Consider the following 20,063-nt stretch of genomic DNA (forward strand, 5'->3'; position numbering starts at 1 on the left):
GTCCATGGACTTGATAATTCTCGCTCCAGTGCATACTCGATTCATGGGTTCACACTCTGCGATTCTGGGCAATAGCTTGCTTAATCTCCACAATGGCCCCTCGTGGCGGGATGCCTGGCTTTCACCTTGTGGATGCCCTGCTGGGTTATCTCACAGGGGAATACCAGGACGGGTTCCCTAAGCAAGCGCTTAGAGACCGGTTGGTGATTTGCGCTATATAAATATCTGCACATTTACATTTGCATTTACATTTACATCGCGAGCGGTCGCGAGCATACGCGACCACTCGCAATGAGGAACCTGACCTCCTTGCGGTGGGAATCTCGCCGGGAGGTTTATTTTCCATGCTCGCGATCGCCAACTTGATGTTGCTGATCGCGAACAAGGAAAAAGTCTCGCCGGGATGTCATTTTGCTTGCTCGCGGTCGCCAACTTGACGTTGAGGACCGCGAGGAAGCACAAAATGACCGCAGCACTACGCAACACTACGCTACGCGTGTTCGCACTGTGCTATGTGCAATTCGCGTAGTGCGAAGTAGCGCGAACTTCTTAAACTACGCGAGCGTTGTGTAGTGCTTTGCCCAGGCTTACAAATTACTTTCATATTTACTATACTAATTCACTACTAATTCTTTACGGGTTCTGGAGTAGCATGCTACTTGCCGAAAAATGCAAACCTTTTTCTCTCTTCTATCCCTTCGCTATTCTTCTCAGTCCAGATAACTGAGTAACATATCCACCACTCAAATTACTTTCATATTTCACTATACTAACTCACCACTAATCCTTTATGGATTAAGGAGTAGCGTGCTACTTGCCAAAAAATCACAAAAACACCCCTTCAGGGGTAGCAACACGCTATATAAATGCAAACCTTATTCCCTCTTCTATCCCTCCACTATCCTTCTGAATACAAATAACTGACTAACATATCCACCACTCAAATTACTTTCATATTTCACTATACTAATTCACCACTGATCCTTTAGGTTCCGGAGTAGCGTGCTGCTTGCGGAAAAATCACTTCAACGCCTCGCCAGGTGTAATAAGAGCTATATAAATGCAATTACAATACAATACAATGTGGATTTATCAACATTAGATATGCATTATATAACATATGCATTACATAACTAGATAGACCCGCTCAAACAGCCTTCCACTGCTGTATCCCGTTTCTCCGAGCAACCGGTGTAAGGAACTGGCTCTATATATACTGTACCAAAAGTGAGGTACAGTGTGTATAGAGTCCAAGAGTCTCCAGAGGTTTGGCAGAGGTTAAAGTTAGATAGAACCTTACTCTATAAAGTGGTAGCTTGGTCGAGCAGTAAGGCAGTATCAGAGGACAGTGTTAAGCATTTGATGTACACACTCAGTCAGCAAATCAATTCACACACTCAAGAACTGAACTCTAGGCCAATTGTTTTTGTATAAAAAATATACAGTTGTTGTTTTTCTAGAACCAAGCAAGCCTGGTACAGGTAAGCATATAAATACTTTGCAGTAGTAATTTACTTGTATGAACACAGTTCAAAATTGCAGTATAACTTGTATTGATTTTGGTTACAGTTTAAGTAAGCAGTTTGCATCACTTAGCAGGTATAGTACATTCGAATTAATTGGCTTTTTAAGAAAAATGCAATTAATTACTTTTGCTAACACAGGGCTGGATCCTAGATTCAGCACTAGGACATTTTCTGAAAACAGTTGAGTAAATTTGTTTTAGTTAGAGGTACTATTTTTAAAGAATAGTATTGTACTTCAAAAGTTGACACTTAAAAACTTTTTCACTTAGAATCACCAATTTCATCCTATGGGAGGAAATTCACTTAGCAGGTAAGTTACTTTTGCGTTACTTTTGTAATCCAGTGCTGGACTCCTAGATTCAGCACTGGGACATCTACTTAAAACAGATAAGTAATTACGTTTTTATAGTTTGTACGATTTTTAAAGAATATTCCTGTATTTCAAAAGTTGACACTTAGAAACATGTTCACAAAGAACCCCCAATGTTATCCTATGGAAGGAAATTCAATTCACAGGTAAGTTACTTTTTAGTTACTTTTCTTACTCAGTGCTGGACACCTGGGTTCAGCAATGGGACCTTTCTAGCAAACAGTTGAGAACATTCAGTTAGGTTATTTATGCGATTTTTAAGGAATATTTGTAGTTTTCAAAAGTCGACAGAGAAACTTTTTGGGAGAAAAAGTGTCAATGTTATCCTATGAGGAAAAACAGGTTATCAGTTTCGAGGTAAGTATTCGGTCTTTGAAGTTAGGGTTCTGGGACAAGAATCAGGGTTCTCCCAGGGTCAGTGATGCACTGTTGTTGCACTCCCAGTGGCACTAGGGCGGCCAGGTGCAGAGTGTTGAGGCCCAATGTTATCCTATGGAGGATAGGGGGACTCCGGTTGGTGACTGAGGGCAAGCAGGCCACGGGGTTGTGGGAGCAAAGTTCCTAGGGTTAAGCTCAGGTCAAGTTGGGGACCAAGTTGATTTCAATGGAGATTCTCCGGGACAAAGAAACACTGCAGGCTCCTGGACGAGGATCCTCCAGGAGTGACCACCACTTCAAGGGGTAAGTTGGGATGTTGAGGGTTGGTTAGGCACTGCTAGGTTGGGCACACAAGGCAGTGGGGTGTCGGGTGCAGGGGTGCCTTGGGACGTCAGGTGCAGGGGTGCTTTGGGACATTGGATTTTCTTATTCGCTCTGGTCGCGGAAGGGGGGTCCTCTGGATTGAGGCTGCAGGCGTCGTCAGGAGGCTTGAGGCAGGTCAGGGGTCGCTGGATCTCGGGCCAGGATCGCCGGGGGGACCTCCTCATGGTATCTGTCCACTCGAGCTCGGGCCGGATTCGGCGGGTGCAAAGTGTTCCTGGCTTGCACCAGAAGCTGCAGTTTAAACACGTCCGGTGTTCACGGGAGAAACAGCTTGGAAAGTGAAGGCAGGCAGGTCCTCCGGGGTTTATGAGGTTGCTGGCTGCTGGACACGCCGGGATTTCGCAGGAGCAGGTTCGAGGGGAGACAGACCTGTAGGGATGTGGCCAAGTCAGTGGGCGTCGTCCTCTTGTTAGCTCAGCACAGCTTTTCGTCCTTCTTCTTCTCTTCTTTTCTTGTGGTTGCTGGATCTGAGGAAGGAAGGTTCAGAGTGCCCCTAAATACTAAATTTAGGGGCGTTACAGGTAGGTAAAGGGCAGGGACCAATGGGTCCCTTCCTGGGTGGGTACACCCCCTATTCTGCCACTCTCCAGTGGGAGGGGGGCAGGAGCCTGTCCCTGGTTGGCTGGGTCCCCCCATCCTCAAGATGGCGGGAAGTCGAGGTTGTGCTTCACCTCCCCTCCCCCACCTTAGGGGTGGTGTTGGCAGAGGTGGGCACACCTCTCTTCCTCACTTGTTTTTCCCACTGGTTTGTCCGCCAAAAGTGGGGGGTAGAACCAGTGGGGACCAGTTGCTGAAAGCAGCAAATGGTCTGGAGAGGCTCACAAAGGCGGCATGCCTTTGAAGCTTCTCCTTCGTGAACCCTGCCCATCCTGGGGGAGGAGGCTTGGCACCTCGTCCCAGGATGTGCATTGTTTCAGGCCCCTGAGAGCAGCAAGCTCTCGACCCTGGGGTCCAGAAACATGTGTGGTAGTGGCAGCCTGCGCAGCCACTCATTCAGGTCACTGGAAGTTGGTCGAGTTTCAGGGGGCATCTTTAAGATGCCCTCTGTCGTGCATTTTACATTAAATCCCACACTGGTATCAGTGTGGGTTTAATGTGCTGAGAAGTTTGATACCAAACTTCCCAGTCTTCAGTGTAGCCATCATGGTGCAGTGGAGTTCTTAATGACAACCTCCCAGCACCATATACTCTTAATGGCAACACTGCACTTACAGGGCCCAGGATTGGACTTGGGCACTGTAAGAGTACAGGGCTCATGCACCTAAACCCTCACCCCCTGGCATAGTGCACACAGCTAGAGGGGTGATTGATGTATGCCAGGGCAGTGGTTTGTGGGCATGGCACACAGGGATGTGTACCATGTCAACTCTTTATTTTGTTCTGCACCAAGACACGCAGCCTGCAAAGGCAGTGTGTGAGTGTCAGGGTACAGGAACTCTAAGGGTGGCACAATAAGTGCTGCAGCCCTTAGAGGCCTTCTCTGGTCACCGTGCCCTGGGTACCTGTGGTACCATTTACTAAGGGCTGACATGTGGCCAGAGATGCCTATTGGGTTTAGGCTTCAATGCAGGTTTTGGGAAGGAACACAGGCCCTGGGTACCTGATTGGCAGGAGCCCAGGGCACACTCAGTCAAAGTACATCAGCAATTCAGCAAAAAGTGGGGGCATACCATGCAAGAAAGAGGGCACTTTCTCCCAACCGGTGTGTAGAGATTAAGGGCTACATGTACATAGACTTTTGTTTGCGATTTCCTACTAGCAAATTTATGTGATTCACTATTAGGAAATCGGAAACAGCTATGTACAACAGTGTGTTTTACACAGTTTGTGATTCCTAGTGGGTCGCGATTTGCCTACCTCATTAATATTCATGAGGTAGGTTGCAATTTGAGACTCATTGGGAATCGCTAAAAACACAGGGATGGTGGCCTGCTGGGGACAGCAAATCACGATGTCTGTGTTTGCTTTTAAATAAAGAAACCTTTTTTATTTTAGTGCGGCCCATTTTCCTCAAAGCAAGACAGAATGACATTCAAAAACAAAAATTACAAGTTTTTATTTCATTTTCTAAAAATATTTTTACATACATTCTCAAAGGAGAAGATGTCCCACAGGGACCCCATCCCGTTTGCGAATGGGTTATCACCAAATTGATTTCGGTGGTAAAAAGTGAATGTTTTACGACCGCATTTCGGTCTCAAAACATTCACACATAATACTGCGAGTCGCTATTAGGAAGAGACGCCCTTAACACGTCCCTTCCTAATATCACATCACTAACCATATTTTGCGATTCGCTAATAGGTTACAGAATCACAAAACAGGGTTTGGTACTTGTAAAAATGCCTTTTTGCGTTCTCGAGCAGACTGATTCACAGAAGCGGCCCATTTGAAACCTCAAATAGGCTAGGTACATGTAGCCCCAAGTTACCTGACACTGTATGATCTAATGGCTCGAAGTGCTAGTCATATAATGAGTGCCACCACCTCCTCTAAGCGGTTAGGGGGCGATGCACAAAGAAATTCAGTGTGCATTTTAAAAGCCTGCATTAGTGTGCTATACTGCTATTAAAGGCCCACTCCAGTGCTAAAGGCTTCAGCTGAAGGTGAAGAAACAGAGAATAAAACATAAAGGCTTCCTAGAGACCGAGCGAGTTGAATCCTCCCCCGGCCCGCAGCTGCGAAGCCTTTGTTTCACAGCTGTTGCTGTGAATGTTCAACAGTGAAGAGCTGCATGCAGGGCCACCACTGTTAACTGTTGAACATTCACAGCAAAAGCTGTGAAAGAAGGCTGACGCCAGCCCCTGGTTCTCTCCGGGCTCAGCTAAACTGATTTTCTTCGTTTAGCCGAACGAGGGAGACCTAGGAGCTGAGCAGAATTCCCCCTTCCTCAGTCCGAGGCTCTTGGGACACTGTGACTCTTCCCTAAATTGCAGGGGTAATAGCCAGAGAGGCTCTTTCACTGACAAGTCCCAACTCCTCAGCCCTGCAGCCCCAAAGGTATAAGTATGAGAAGAGGCTGGGGAAGGCTTCTACCTCAGCAAACAACAGTATCTGATGCCTAAGATCTCCAGATATAAAAAGTTACTGAATCACATTTCTAAAATTATTTTTCTCTTCCACTCCTCTCCCCTCCTTGTCCACTCCTTTATGAGGGGCTGATAAAGGCCATCCATGATTTACTCCACAAAGGGCAGTGGTGCCAGTGCCCACGGAGAACAGAGGACATTCGTTCTAGGTTGGACTTGAAAAGAGGGAGCTCTTTCCTTCTGTTTCAGAGATTTAAGATGGGCACTCTCCAGAACACTCTGCCACTCATTACTCCAAGGGCTTTGCTGGCCTTTCTGTACATTTTAGACACTTATTAACATTAAATTCCAGTCTTTCCATGGTTTTCAGTACCATGTTTTTTGTGGTTTTGTTCAGTCTGACTTCAGCCGCAAGGTTAATTACCAAATTACAAACATATAAAAACAATAAAAAATGAGTATGACACGTATTTCAAAGATCTTCATTACCCAGCGCCCAACGGTACCTCTCAGCCAGGATCACACACTGCTACCACCAAGACTACACCCATTGTGAACTTGATTTAATTGCTTTACACTCTCTCTAATGTGATCTGTTTGTCCATAAATGCTAAGTGAGGTGTTTGCACATACAGGACTTGATCCAGCGGGTTACCAGCTAGAGATACTCACAATCCACATACTCACCTGGGCCCATAAACACACATTCACGTAAGCTGGTAAAGTGCCACTGGGGTCAATGTGTGAGATATGCTTTCAAGTTTAATTTACTTTAACATTTTCTTTGATATCTTTCTAAATCAAAAGTACTTTCCTCTGGTCAATGGATCTTTTAGTTAAGCTAGTATAAGGTGAAATGACGTAAATTGAATATTTAAATAATCACAGACTCGGTAAGAGTTTAAATGTTCATCTAGTTAAATTCATGTGAGCCCAACAAAAAAAATACAATTCGTACACCGTTTTCTCCAAAGAAGGAAAATCAATATATCAAATATGTCAGTAAATCATCTAAACAATATTATTGCAATGACAGTACCTGGAGAGGAGAAAATAGAGAGAGCAGTGCAATGGCATACTACACAGAATTATAGTTACCTAGGTTGGCCTTGGAAACCAACCCCTTGGCCAAGGAGCTGGGAGGGTCCCCTGGGACAGCTCAGGTGACAAAGGCTTCAGGACAGGTTTCAGGGACAGGATAGATGACCTATTCTAGATCCGACGCCTGCGTCGCACCCCTCTGACACTGTCTTCCTCCTCGATTCTTCCACGATCTTCTTCTAATTAATTGGATTTGCCTCTAAGTTCTGCAATTCGATTCTTCTTTAGTATTTGATTAGCTCTTGGACAGCATCCCGGTCTCTCAGCATCTCAGCAACACTAGCAGCAACAGCCACATCAGCATCACCATCAGCATCTACAACTAACTAACTAAACTACCTCAATTATACTTTTCTAATGACATGTACCGCCCCTAAATGTTTCAAATTTATGAAACTACTAATTCTGATTGGGCAGGAAAGGGGGGGGTGATCATCACACCATGCTAGGTTTTAACAATTTTCTAGTTCGTTGTTCAGTGGTCCCGCCCCTTTTTATTTTCCCAAGCTTTATTTCCCACCCGCATTTCACATCTTTATCAATAAAAAGAATATATATAACAGTTGTCTTGTTCATCCTGCAGCATGTCCATCACTTTCCCAGGACATGTTGCGAACGCGGCCTTGGACGGGATCCAAGCCCACCCTCATGGCTTCTGGCTGGTAGTCACTGCGCCTGTGTGAGTAGTCATGTGATGTATAGACTTTGGCATCGCTCTGACGCCCAAATGCGAACTAATAGAGAGGTCAAAAAGAAACATGTTAAAATCAAAATAAAATGATTTCACTGTATGCCACCTATCTCTACTTTAATCCCATTTACTTAAAATAAATCTCCCTGCATTAGCATTTAGTAAATAGCACGTTTTAGTTTCAGCGAGGCAGATGCTTAGCATGTGAGCCCTCCAGCGGCCATATTAGAAGCAAGTGCGCAGATGCAGAAAATTCCCTCCAAGCTTTAATTCGTCACTCTGAGTAGATGCAGTTGACGTATGCACAGTGCAAATTCCTGCGTTAGCAGCCATTTTAAGTTTCACTCGGGCTACTTGTTAGTAAGACACATATGCAAGCTTCCTCTAAGCTAATTGTGTGGAATGTGGTGCAAATTAGTCTTTACAAACAAGATTAATACAGTGTTATGAGTTATTTGAGAGGATTGTTTCCGAGCAAGTCTCTTTTATACGAGTCCTTGCTCCATCAGACTCAGATCCTATAGTGGCGCAGACACCACCCTTGGCAGCCGGAACAACATCCGGAGCCATCCTATTTTGTACAATGGCACCCCTTTTGGCATTCAGTTCATCAGAGACAAGTCCTAACTAGATAGTTGGGGAGTTGGCCACTTGCTCCAGTGTTCTAGCATTAATTCTGGTCTCAGAGACAGGCTTTCCTACTCATTAGATGGGAAAGAGAATCAAAAAGAAACAGTTTCAGAAATCTCAAGGGGCAGTCTTTGGCGACGAGTAACTGGACAGGAGTGTGACTGAAGGCAGGTTACACAAAACCACAATAGCAAGTCCCGGACCAGTGCACGGGCAACCTGGGGTAGGCTTGTTCACCACAGAGCAAATATAGTCCATACTGTTTCTTGGACCAGCGGCAGAAATACAGGACTCCTGAAGCAATTAGAAAGTTGTACGAAGGCACATAGTTTGGAACCACATCAATGGTGATGACATCCTCTCTGCATCCTACTTGGGGTGTAAAGTAGGGGCTTCAGTTTTTTTCTTCTAACTGCTCTCATAGAGGGAGGAAGAAAGAATCTTTTGCTCACAAACCCAAGCCCCATGCTGTCGACCCAGTCCATGCCATGAGGAGCACGGGAGGTTGAATCAATGAGCCTCTGTCACAAACATTCATCTTTATAGGGTCTGTGCTAGAGTTCTTGCGCCCCTGCTTATCTTCCCTGCTCTGCTGTACTCCTAGAGCCCTCCAACTCTTTACCGCGGAGTGTACATGCACACTAGTTAATGCTTACCAGGACACCTCGTACACCTACCTACCTACCCACCCGATGTAGACCAGTCATCTCCTACCTAAAGTAAGTATAGCAATAGAAAAATAAGCATGTTTAGGTGTCACCTTTTAATTTAGCTGTGCTAATGTTGTCCAACCTGATCAGTGGGTTGAGTGCTGGGCCCTGCTCCAATCCTGTTCCTCTGAAGAAACCTCACCTGTACCTTTGGCGCCGGGGATCATGTGGCGTCCGATCCAGCTCTCTTCCCACCTCCAGCACAGAGTGGGCAGTTCTCAGCTCAAGATAACAAGTATTGCTCGGGTTAGAATACCCTACTAAAAACAGAAGACAAGAGGCGTTTGGCAAAACAGGAACAGTTTCATTTAATTAATCAATTCGGCCTGGAGAACAGTTACAGACACGAGGTCTGAGGACTGTCTCAATTTACATTGGGTTTGCATTGGTCTTACATACAATGTTGCATCAAGCCATAAATGTATCCGGCGTACCATATATGGCGAGAAATGTAGATTGCTGCCTTAGAGCCACAGTGTGGCAAGTGGTGAATGTGTCCAGATCTCTGTCGTGGGGGGCGCGTGATCACTACGTTTGCTAGGTCCTCATTGGCTGTGTGTTCCTAACTCATGTGGCATCTGACTTTATGGTGTTTTTCATAGCGTGCGTAGCCCCTCGGGACGTGTGCTTTATTGGGGGCAGTATCCCCTGGCAATTGTGATGTCACGGCACCTATCTGTGGGATTGATCAAAAGTTCCTCCCCGCATGTTTGCCTTCTAGCTACACACCCTCGCACCTGGGACCAACAATCAGTGATTCCTGGTCTAGGTTGCAGGGCCTGCCTGACTACATACTTGCGTGTCCAGGTAGATTTGGAGTTTGGACAGGGGATTTTATTAAAAAGGACGATAGTTAATTTTTGTCGACAAACGCATCGATTTCCATATTAACATTATCATGCAAAAATAAGCTAATATGGGCTATATTGCAACTCAGAAAGTTAGAATTGTGCCTCATCAAGCAGTTTAACATCTAATGCTATCTTTCCCCAAATGTCCCCAACTGTTTTACTTATTTCTTCAGATAGACAGTTGAAGCAGTATACACATGACCTCAACTAAAACTTTAGAAACCAGTACTAACTGGCGTAGGGTTTTCTAATGAGAAGAACACAAAAAGAACTTGAAAAAGATACCAGAGCAAAGATCTCAGATCTAGCTTTGTTGAGAATTCTCTCTTTGCAGTGCCAAGCAAGAAAACGAAAGCTGTGCATGTCACCGGAGAGAACTCAACGCGTTACTATCACAAAATGGATGCATGTTGATACTCCTGACATTTATGCGGTATTCAATCGTTGCATAACATTTCAGTGGGTTCACAATAGATAATGCACAGATGCAAGTGGAGCAGCACCTTGCCTGCAAACAGAAAAATCCTTGAACCCTGATTCTCTTATTCAGGGTTAGAGATTCCAGATGGCAAATTAAAACTTTCAACCCCTACGTTTTACTGAGACACTCAAGGTGTTTTGTGAATCAGAGCGACAGACGTTTATTTAATAACTTTAGATAATGAAATAGAGGCAGCTCAGCCCATACAGAGGTTTAAGTTTAGACAATTAGTCTGATTTGCATATGGGTAATGCCTGTCGGCACAGTCACCTAATTCTAATTGGACTGAAATGTGGTCTGAGTATTCACCATTGCTCAGATAAACGGAAGCCTACCGACCCATCACTCTATTTTTTGATAAGTGTGACGCCCTAAGTACAATGGGTGTGCCCCAACATGCAATCCCTAATCATGGAGCCATTGCAATCAAACTGTGCCTCACTGATGAGGCCCTGAGGTTCTGTGTAAATTCCGCTTGTACCGCAGAGTTCCAACGAAACTCCGCACACGACAGCATGGCAGACTTTTTCACCTGGGCAGCTCGCCAATGTTAAGTTGGCGAGAGTGAGAGGCACAATATTTTGGGCACTAGAACGGCACCTGGCGAGATTTTCTCAGTGTGGACGGGCGCAACTGTTTGCGGGAAGAAAGCTTCCCCTCAAGCAGAAAATCTACTCGAGCGGCAGCAAAGAAGCAGCGCCCTCTTGTGCACCGCGTGGGGCTGTTCGAGCGCCCGGCATAAAAAATCCATGCAAGCTGTGCGACGTACCGATTCCGTCTGCTCGCGGAACTCTGCAGAATCTTGCAGAGTGCTGCCTACCCCTACTATATTCCCATCTACAGGGAACATGTACTGGCAGTGCGGGCTGGCTGTTCCCTCTGGAGCAGGCTGATTTGTATATGGCTGGTCTCTCTCTCTCTCTCTCTCTCTCTTTCTCTCTCTCTCCCGTGGCATACTGGGCATAAAAAACCACAATGGACAGGAATGTAACTTCAAGTAATTACTGGTCTCTGAGATTAATTCTAACATTCCAGCCTACACTTGCTTTGTTTTTCTAATCTTAGACAAAGTTCCATCTGAAAATACAGACTCAAAAAGCATACATTTGTAAATATCTAGTGCCAAAATCGCTACCCTCCATAATAGATCATGTAATTGTTTTGCATAAATTATGCAAAATGCCCAAAATACGATGCAAAATAATGCATTCTTATTCAATATTCTGTTTTTACGTGTTGTGCTATTTTATTGCAAAATACATACTTGCATCCATTTTGGATGTGAAGACGCATTTCGCACTAAAAGAAAATAGCAACAATGAATGCGTGACATGAAGAACAGCTGCCTCCATGTTGTCATTCAGATTGTTTCCATGCTCCGCAGAAGGATTTTTACTCGAACGAAATCGAAATGTCAATTGCATGACATGGTGTAATCAGGGCACAAGTCCTAAAAAAGAGGTGGGGGGACGCTGACGTCACGACAGGAAGTGCCTCCCCTTGCTCACCCCTTAGATGTGATTGCATCAGAGAAGCCAGCGCGTGAGCAGCGTTCTGAATGAGCTCCGATCTCGCCCCAGAGAGGCCAAAGAGTGAATGTGTGGCTCCATTTGCTCCAGTTATCGAGCTCCTGGTAAAATAAGTGGGGGGACGCCGTCCACCCGCGTGGTACCCCGACTCGAGCCCTGGGTGTCATAGCATAACCTCAAGCATATTGCTTTAATAAGCATAATACAAAATGCTGGAAATTTTGCGAGATTACACTGGCATGAATTAAATTTCATCAAGACCTAATAAATATCTCTGTACAAAAAAGCCATTTTGCTTATATTCAAGTAACTAATTCAGCTAAAATGACTGCCAGCTACAGAAATGCTGACTCCGGCGCCCCTCACGATGAGATATACATGATGAATATCAGAAAAATCATGACTTACCCAGAATGCTTCTCCCTTGCTTCTGAATGAGATTAGCCACTGCTACTAGGAGAGGGACCCCATCTACAAAATACATCTCTGTGCCACCCTTACTCGACTGTAGCTTCATTATTTCTATATTAAAAAATGAACTAGCATTTCTACTATTCAAGTGACATTTCCATACTCTATGGTTTTAGTATCCATACTGTATGGTTTTAGTTTACATACGCTATGGTTTTAGTATTTTAGTTTATATATTCTATGATTTTAGGTTCCATACTTTATGGTATTAGTATCCATACTCTATGGTTTTAGGTTCCATACTCTATGGTTTTAGTATCCATACTCTATGGTTTTAGGTTCCATACTCCATGGTTTTAGGTTCCATACTCCATCGTTTTAGGTTCCATACTCCATGGTTTTAGTATCCATACTCTATGATTTTAGTATCCATACTCTATGGTTTCAGTTTCCATACTCTATGGTTTTAGTATCCATACTCTATGCTTTTAGGTTCCATACTCTATGGTTTTAGTATCCATACTCTATGGTTTTAGGTTCCATACTCCATGGTGTTAGTATCCATACTCTATGATTTTAGTATCCATACTCTATGGTTTTAGTATCCATACTCTATGATTTTAGTATCCATACTCTATGGTTTCAGTTTCCATACTCTATGGTTTTAGTATCCATACTCTATGGTTTTAGGTTCCATACTCTATGGTTTTAGTATCCATACTCTATGGTTTTAGGTTCCATACTCCATGGTTTTAGGTTCCATACTCCATGGTTTTAGGTTCCATACTCCATGGTTTTAGTATCCATACTCTATGATTTTAGTATCCATACTCTATGGTTTCAGTTTCCATACTCCATGGTTTTAGGTTCCATACTCCATGGTTTTAGGTTCCATACTCCATGGTTTTAGTATCCATACTCTATGGTTTTAGTATCCATACTCTATGGTTTTAGTTTCCATACTCTATGGTATTAGTATCCATACTCTATGGTTTTAATTTCCATACTCTATTGTTTTAGTATCCATACTCCATGGTGTCAGTATCCATACTCTATGATTTTAGTATCCATACTCTATGGTTTTAGTATCCATACTCTATGATTTTAGTATCCATACTCTATGGTTTCAGTTTCCATACTCTATGGTTTTAGTATCCATACTCTATGGTTTTAGGTTCCATACTCTATGGTTTTAGTATCCATACTCTATGGTTTTAGGTTCCATACTTCATGGTTTTAGGTTCCATACTCCATGGTTTTAGGTTCCATACTCCATGGTTTTAGTATCCATACTCCATGGTTTTAGTATCCATACTCTATGGTTTTAGTATCCATACTCTATGGTTTTAGTTTCCATACTCTATGGTATTAGTATCCATACTCTATGGTTTTAATTTCCATACTCTATGGTTTTAGTATCCATACACTGTAGTTTTAGTATCCGTACTCTATGATTTCAGTATCCATGCTTCCCTGGGTCTAGCTTGTAAATACTAACCCCGGATACCCTGCCCACTATTTACTAATGTAATAACCTAGGACCTGATTTAGAGTTTGGCAGATGGGTTATTTGGTCCCACACATGACAGATGTTCCGTCCACCTTATTATAAGTGCTATAGTATATACATCTCTTGTAAAAAAGCAGATTGAATATCCGTCAAAATCTAAATACCGCCGTACTCTCTTAATGTTCCAAATTCTATAATTTCTTCTTTTTTTGTAATCCATAAAACTTTATTCTTCCTGTGCACTGTCCTAACCTTCAAAGCTCTAGTCTTATCTGGAGATTTCTAGTCTTCAGACCTCTATTCTTTCTCATATCCACTTTTCTAATCTTTGAACCTCTATCGATTCTCCCATGCGCTCTTCTAATCTAATAAACTCTGTTCTTTCCTATAAACACTCTTCTAACCTTCAAAGCTCGTTTCTTTCTCGCATGCACTTTTCTAATCATTGAAACTCTATTCTTTCGTATATCCGCTGGGTAAGTCTTTGGATCTTTTTTCTTTCATATGTGTACTTTTCTAATTTTCAGAGCTCTATTTGGTCTCATACACAATCCTAATCTTCAGAGCTCTACTCTTTCATATATGCATTCTTCTAATATTTGGAACTCTATTCTCTCTCATATGCAATCCTCTCATTTTTAAAGCTCTAAACTCTATTCTTTCCTATATGAACTCTTCTAAGCTTCAGGGGTTCTTATATACTTTTCCTGATCCTCGGTGCTCTAGTCTTTCTTGTATGCACTCCTCTAATGTTCGGGGCTGTGTTATTTTTCACCTGCACTCTTTTATTCTTCAGAGGTTTATTTCTTGTACTATATGCTGTTCTAATCTTAGAAGCTCTGTACTAATATGTACTCTTCTAATCTTCATAGCTCTAATGTCTCTTTATGAACTCCAATTTCAGTGCTCTATTCTTATATGTTCTGTTCTAATCTTTGTAGCTCTAATTCTTCTAATCTTCGGAGCTAAATTTGTTCCCATATGTACTTTTTTAAATCCTCAGAGCTCTATTCTTGTTGTATGCAGGTTTTCAAAGCTCTTTTTGCTTTTAAGTGCACTCTTTTAACATTTAGGGCCTCATTTATGGATTTTTTGCCGTACGGCAGCGCAGCAGGCCTTCGTGCTGCGCTGGCCTACTGCAAAAGAAAAGGCAGGAATGCACCGTATCTATTAGATACTGTGCATTCCTGTTCTTTTCCCCTGCGCTGGTGCACAATGGGCTGCCGTGCGCCAACGCCAGCACCTTTGCACCATGGTGCCAGGGTGCCTGCGTTGCCGGCATGATTATTTTTGTGCAGAAAGGAAAACCTTCCTGCACAAAAACAATCACAAGAGGCTTTCTCCTCTTTGCATTCTGCAGCACACATAGAAAGAGGAAAAACGAGGAGAAATAAAGATATTTCTCCTCGTTCTGCCTCCCTTATGCCTCCCCTAGGTAGGCGTACGTTTTAGGCGCTGCCTCAGACTTACGATTTCTCGTAAACCTGGCGCCGTGTCAAAAAGCCATGGATGTTGCTGGGAATGCCCCCAACAACACCCATGAAATGCTCCTTTCATGCACTTTCCTGCATAAAAGGGCACATATTTATAAGGCCATGAAAAGCCACGTAATGTGGCTTTACGTGGCCTTATAAATATGCCAGTGGCACATAGCACCACCAGAACCTAAAAAATGTGATGTTCCGGCGGCGCAAAAGTGCCGGGTACAGCCTCTTCTTCCCATGTGCAATTCCTGATAAGATTCACATTTGTTTACACAATACACCAAGTGCTTTTATAATCCACAATCATCTACATTGCAAGTTCCCTAAACAGCATAAAATATGTCCCAAGTTGTCATAACACAAGTTTTATGAGCAGTGAAATATTATATCCTAAGCCTTCCCCGGGAGGGGGTTGGGAAGGGGGTCGGATTGTATCTTTTCTGTTGCTGTAAAAAACACGGGATTTTCCCTACTAGGTCCCATACCTCCTTCTCTATTTTCCCTACTGTATCTTTGGTCCTGATTATAAAAGCGCTTGTGTTTTATGTAAACAAATGTGAATCTTATATGGAATTGGACATGTGAAGAAGAATATTTTAACACATTTAAGACAACTTAAGATGTACATTTTCACTGTTCATAAAACTTGTGTTATGACAACTTATCAGGAATTGGACCTGTGAAGAAGAATCTTTTGAACACATTTAACAGGTTTTATTGTATTGATATTTTATGCAGAATATTTTCTATGACGTATGTTTATAAATAAACAATAATCCTTTTGAATAAGTAAGACACCTTTGCATAAAAACAGTGTTCAGTGTAATAAGAGGGGAGCATTTTTCAATAACAAAGGGTGAATGTTATATTGTACCTATGGAGAAGGAGTGAGTTTGGTATGAATGAACAAGAGTAAATGGTACAAAAGGGACTCCTTATTTGTGTTTACATATTGACCCTATGCCCTTTGATTTGAAGGGCACCTCTCCCTATTTGGTGACCTTCCTCTCTCTAAATCACTCTACAAGCCTCGTCCTAAACAGACAGTCATCCCTGTGGTGAGGCTACACAGTGAGGGCCTCATTTATGAAAAGTGACGCATCACTGCATGAAAACAGCGATGCGTCACTTTTCATTGCGCCCTCCTTGCAACATGCTGGATGCGTCTTATTTACAGTATGACGGTTCATCGCAAGGAGTTACAGATACGTCAGTCTTTCTGACGTATCTGTCGGCGCAAAAGTGACGCACTGCTTGAGTGTGTCACGAAAGTGACGCAACCCCATCAATGGGTCATTTCACATGCGCAAGTCCCATTTCAAATGTGCCTGCGTCAGTCTTATGCCTGTTGTGAGGCAGGCGTAAGATATTGACGCATTTCCGTCCTAGAAGTGACACAGTGAAATCTCATAGATTTCATTGCGTCACTTCTTCGAGGCTTACTTACGGGGGAACGCCCACCCTGCATACATTATACCTGGCGCAGGTATAATGTGGCGCAGGGGTTTACAAAGTGACGCATCTACCTAGATGCGTCACTTTGTAAATATGACGCAACATGGTGCCTTATTTAGCCTGCTAGGATCTGTTCTATCACTGAGTGACGCCCGGTATGGTCCACGGAATAACTTCCTCCGATCCAATTGAACCAGGTCCTAGACCAGATCCTAGTTTTGGGACGTTTTTATCTTCACTATCCTTGCTGAAGATTACTACATAAACATTTAAGAGATCGATTCAACGAGTACCTGGGGTGATCTCTGAATAAATGGAGTGACGGCCTGAACATATAAAAGACATCTATATCTAGCACACACTAGAGGTATCATATTCCCATGAGGCAAATACCCATGAGGACATCAGTTGAATGACCCGTGTGGGGCGTTATGATATAAGCCACTAAAAAACGTATATGAGACCATTTTTGGTGACTGTATGTGAAGTAGCGGATCAGGCTCATGTAAGAGAAATTGTGATAATATCTACAAGGAAACTGTCCTGCATATAACAACTATTTTAAATATACATAAATTGGGATCTCATGCAAAAAATCCTGAGGAAGGTGTTGGCTGTGTATTAGGGCCTACCGAAACGCGTTGATGCTTGAATGAGAGGATATCATACAAAATCTGTGATGACAATGGTTTTGTGACTTGTATATTAGGATTATGTTTTACTGTGGTCACAACCGATGAATCCTTGATTTGGCGATTTCCTTGCTTTAATAGGATCAATTTGTCCTTTCTTTCTTTCCCAATTTGTAAATGCACTGTTTTGTATGAATATTGGTGTATTTTTTTGATTTTACCTGTTTTTGAATCATGAAAAAAAAAAACATTTATTTTTTATTTCCATGTTGATAAAATCTGGAGACTGTCAGTTTTTTACTAAATATCTCTGTAATATTTTATATATTTTGTGATATATGTGACTATTCCGAATAAATTTGTGAAAAAGTATTTTACATTATCTTTTTGATTGCATTTTTGATGTCCATTCTCATCCCGTTAATGTGAGGTCTGTGTGGTTTATTGCCTGGTGAAATATATAGATCCAAGGGAGGTCTGTTTTTCGACTACTGGGATACAGCCCAGCTCTTTCTCACTGAGTAGTTGATTTCCTATATTACACCTCAGTTACCTTTGCACTACCTTAGTTCAGTGCTTAATTTGAGCTGGTGGTTTCTAGGGCTCGGCACCAGGACTTAATTGTAAACACCAGTATTTATGACAGTCTGCTACATGCTGGCACTTTCTGTTTAATTTAGAAATTAGCAGAACAACAGTTGTTTATTTATTTAATATTCATTAAAAGGGACTAATACCTGCCCTCAAGCCATTCTTTCATTGCTGAGTGCCTGGAATGGTTTGAATTGTCACACTTGTAGAAGTGTGATGGTTAGTAGTTACATTGGCACTGCCACGGGCAACGCTGGCAGGGGCAGTGACTGGTGCAAGCGGTATTGGTCTCCTGATGAGGGCCCAGGCACTTTTTCTTTCCAAATTAACCATTAAGGAACTATAAGAATTTTCTGTGGGCTCTTGGGTGAGTTCCTGGTCACTGTACAGTAGGCCTATAATAATTATGTACTCCAAATGGGTATCCAAGTTACTCAGTGTAGGCACTTGCCTCTCTTGAGGTAGAAGGATGAGCAGTGAAGACTGACAGCAGGTCAAGAGATCTAGAAACTCTCTCAGAGTACGACACAGTAAATAGCACTCAATAAAATCAATGTCCGGACCGTGTTTTAATTTAAGTGAAGAAGATTACTACATTCAACAGGTAAATAAATAGTGTAATTAAAAAAAGGAACATAAAAATCCAAAAGGGGCTGCCAAGGCCGCTGAACCGATTCTTGCAGTTTCTTCCAGGTGCTGCAGGAGCCATGTGAGTCCAACGTACCCCTCCCTCTTTGAGCCACGCCCACAAATTAGGGGAACTGTGAGTGTGCGCACCTTGCCAGGGAGTGACGGGGGGTTGAAGTAGTGATAACGAGATGTTCGATGCCTTTCCGTATTTAATGTGTTTCTTGCTTATCTGTTGGACAATCTTCTCTTGTGGACAGCGTTGTACCCTGGTGCCAGATACCTCCCTGGCTTACTACAATCAGGGATTTCAATCAATCAGGGATTTGTAAAGCACAGCTACTCACCTGTGAGGGTCTCAAGACGCTGAGGGGCTGCTGATCCGTTTGGGTGTGCAGGTTCAGGCGAAGAGCCAAGTCTTGAGGTCCTTCCTGAATTGGGTCAGTGATGCCGATTGCCAGAGGTGGAGGGGCAGGGGGTTCCAGGTCTTGGTGGCGAGGTAGGAGAAGGACCTTCCTCCGGTTCTGGTCTGGTGGATCAATGGGATGGAGGTCAGGGCGAGTTGAGCGGAGCTGCTGTGTGGAAAGCAATGTGGTGGTTCAGATATTCTGGTCCTACATCGTGGATTGCCTTGTATGTGTGTGAGAGGAGTTTGAAGGTGATTCTCTTGTTGATTGTGAGCTAGTAGAGTTGTCGGAGGTGTTGTGTCATGTGGCTGGGGTGAGGGATGTCGAGGACCAGTCTGGATGCAGTGTTTTGGATGTTCTATAGTTTCCATAGCAGTTTCTGGGTGATGCCGGCATAGAGTGCGTTGCTGTAGTCAAGTTCGCTGGTGAAGGGTGCGTGGGTGACCATCTTTCTGGATTCTCTGGGCAATCATCTGAAAGTCTTTCGTACAGGCGGAGTGTGTGGAAACAGGATGAGGATACTGCGTTGATTTGGCCGTGCATTGTGAGCGAGGAGGCCAGCATGATGCTGAGGTTGCGTGCATGGTCAGTAGGGGTGGGAGGGGTTACTAGTGAAGTGGGCCACCAGGACTCATCCGAGGCAGAGGGAGTGGGTCCCAGGATGAATACTTCAGTCTTGTCCGAGCTTGAGGCAGCTGTCTTTCATCCAATTATCGACGGCTTTCATTACGTTGTGAAAGTTGATTCTTGCGGCTGTGGTTAATTGGTGAGGGAGATGATCAGCTGGGTGTCATCAGCGTAGGAGATGATGTTGAGTCCGTGGCTTATGACGATGGCCGTGAGGGGGGCCGTGCAGACATTGAAGAAGGTGGTGCTCAGGTAGGAGCCCTGGGATACTCCGTAGCTGATCTCTCTAGCCTCAGAGAGGAACGGGGGTAGTCTGACTTGCTGTGTTCAGCCAGTCAGGAAAGAGCAGATCCAGTCCAGTGCCTTTTCGCGAATGCCAGAGACATGGAGTCTCCTGGTTAGGGTGCGGTGAGAAAGTTGTGTTGAATGCATCCGAGAGGTCCAGTAGGAAGAGGTCTGTGGTTTCGACCCAGTCAAGGAGGGAGCAAATGTCGTCGGTGGTGGCGAGGAGTGCGGTCTCGGTGCTTTGGTTGCTTCGGAAACTAGATTGGTTTTCTTCAATGATATTGGAGAGTTGGGCATTGATGGCCTTCTCGAGGACCTTGGCTGGGAAGGAGAGGAGGGAGTTGGGTCTGGACT

Source organism: Triturus cristatus, chromosome 6, assembly GCF_964204655.1.
Source record: "Triturus cristatus chromosome 6, aTriCri1.1, whole genome shotgun sequence".
NCBI lineage: Eukaryota > Metazoa > Chordata > Amphibia > Caudata > Salamandridae > Triturus > Triturus cristatus.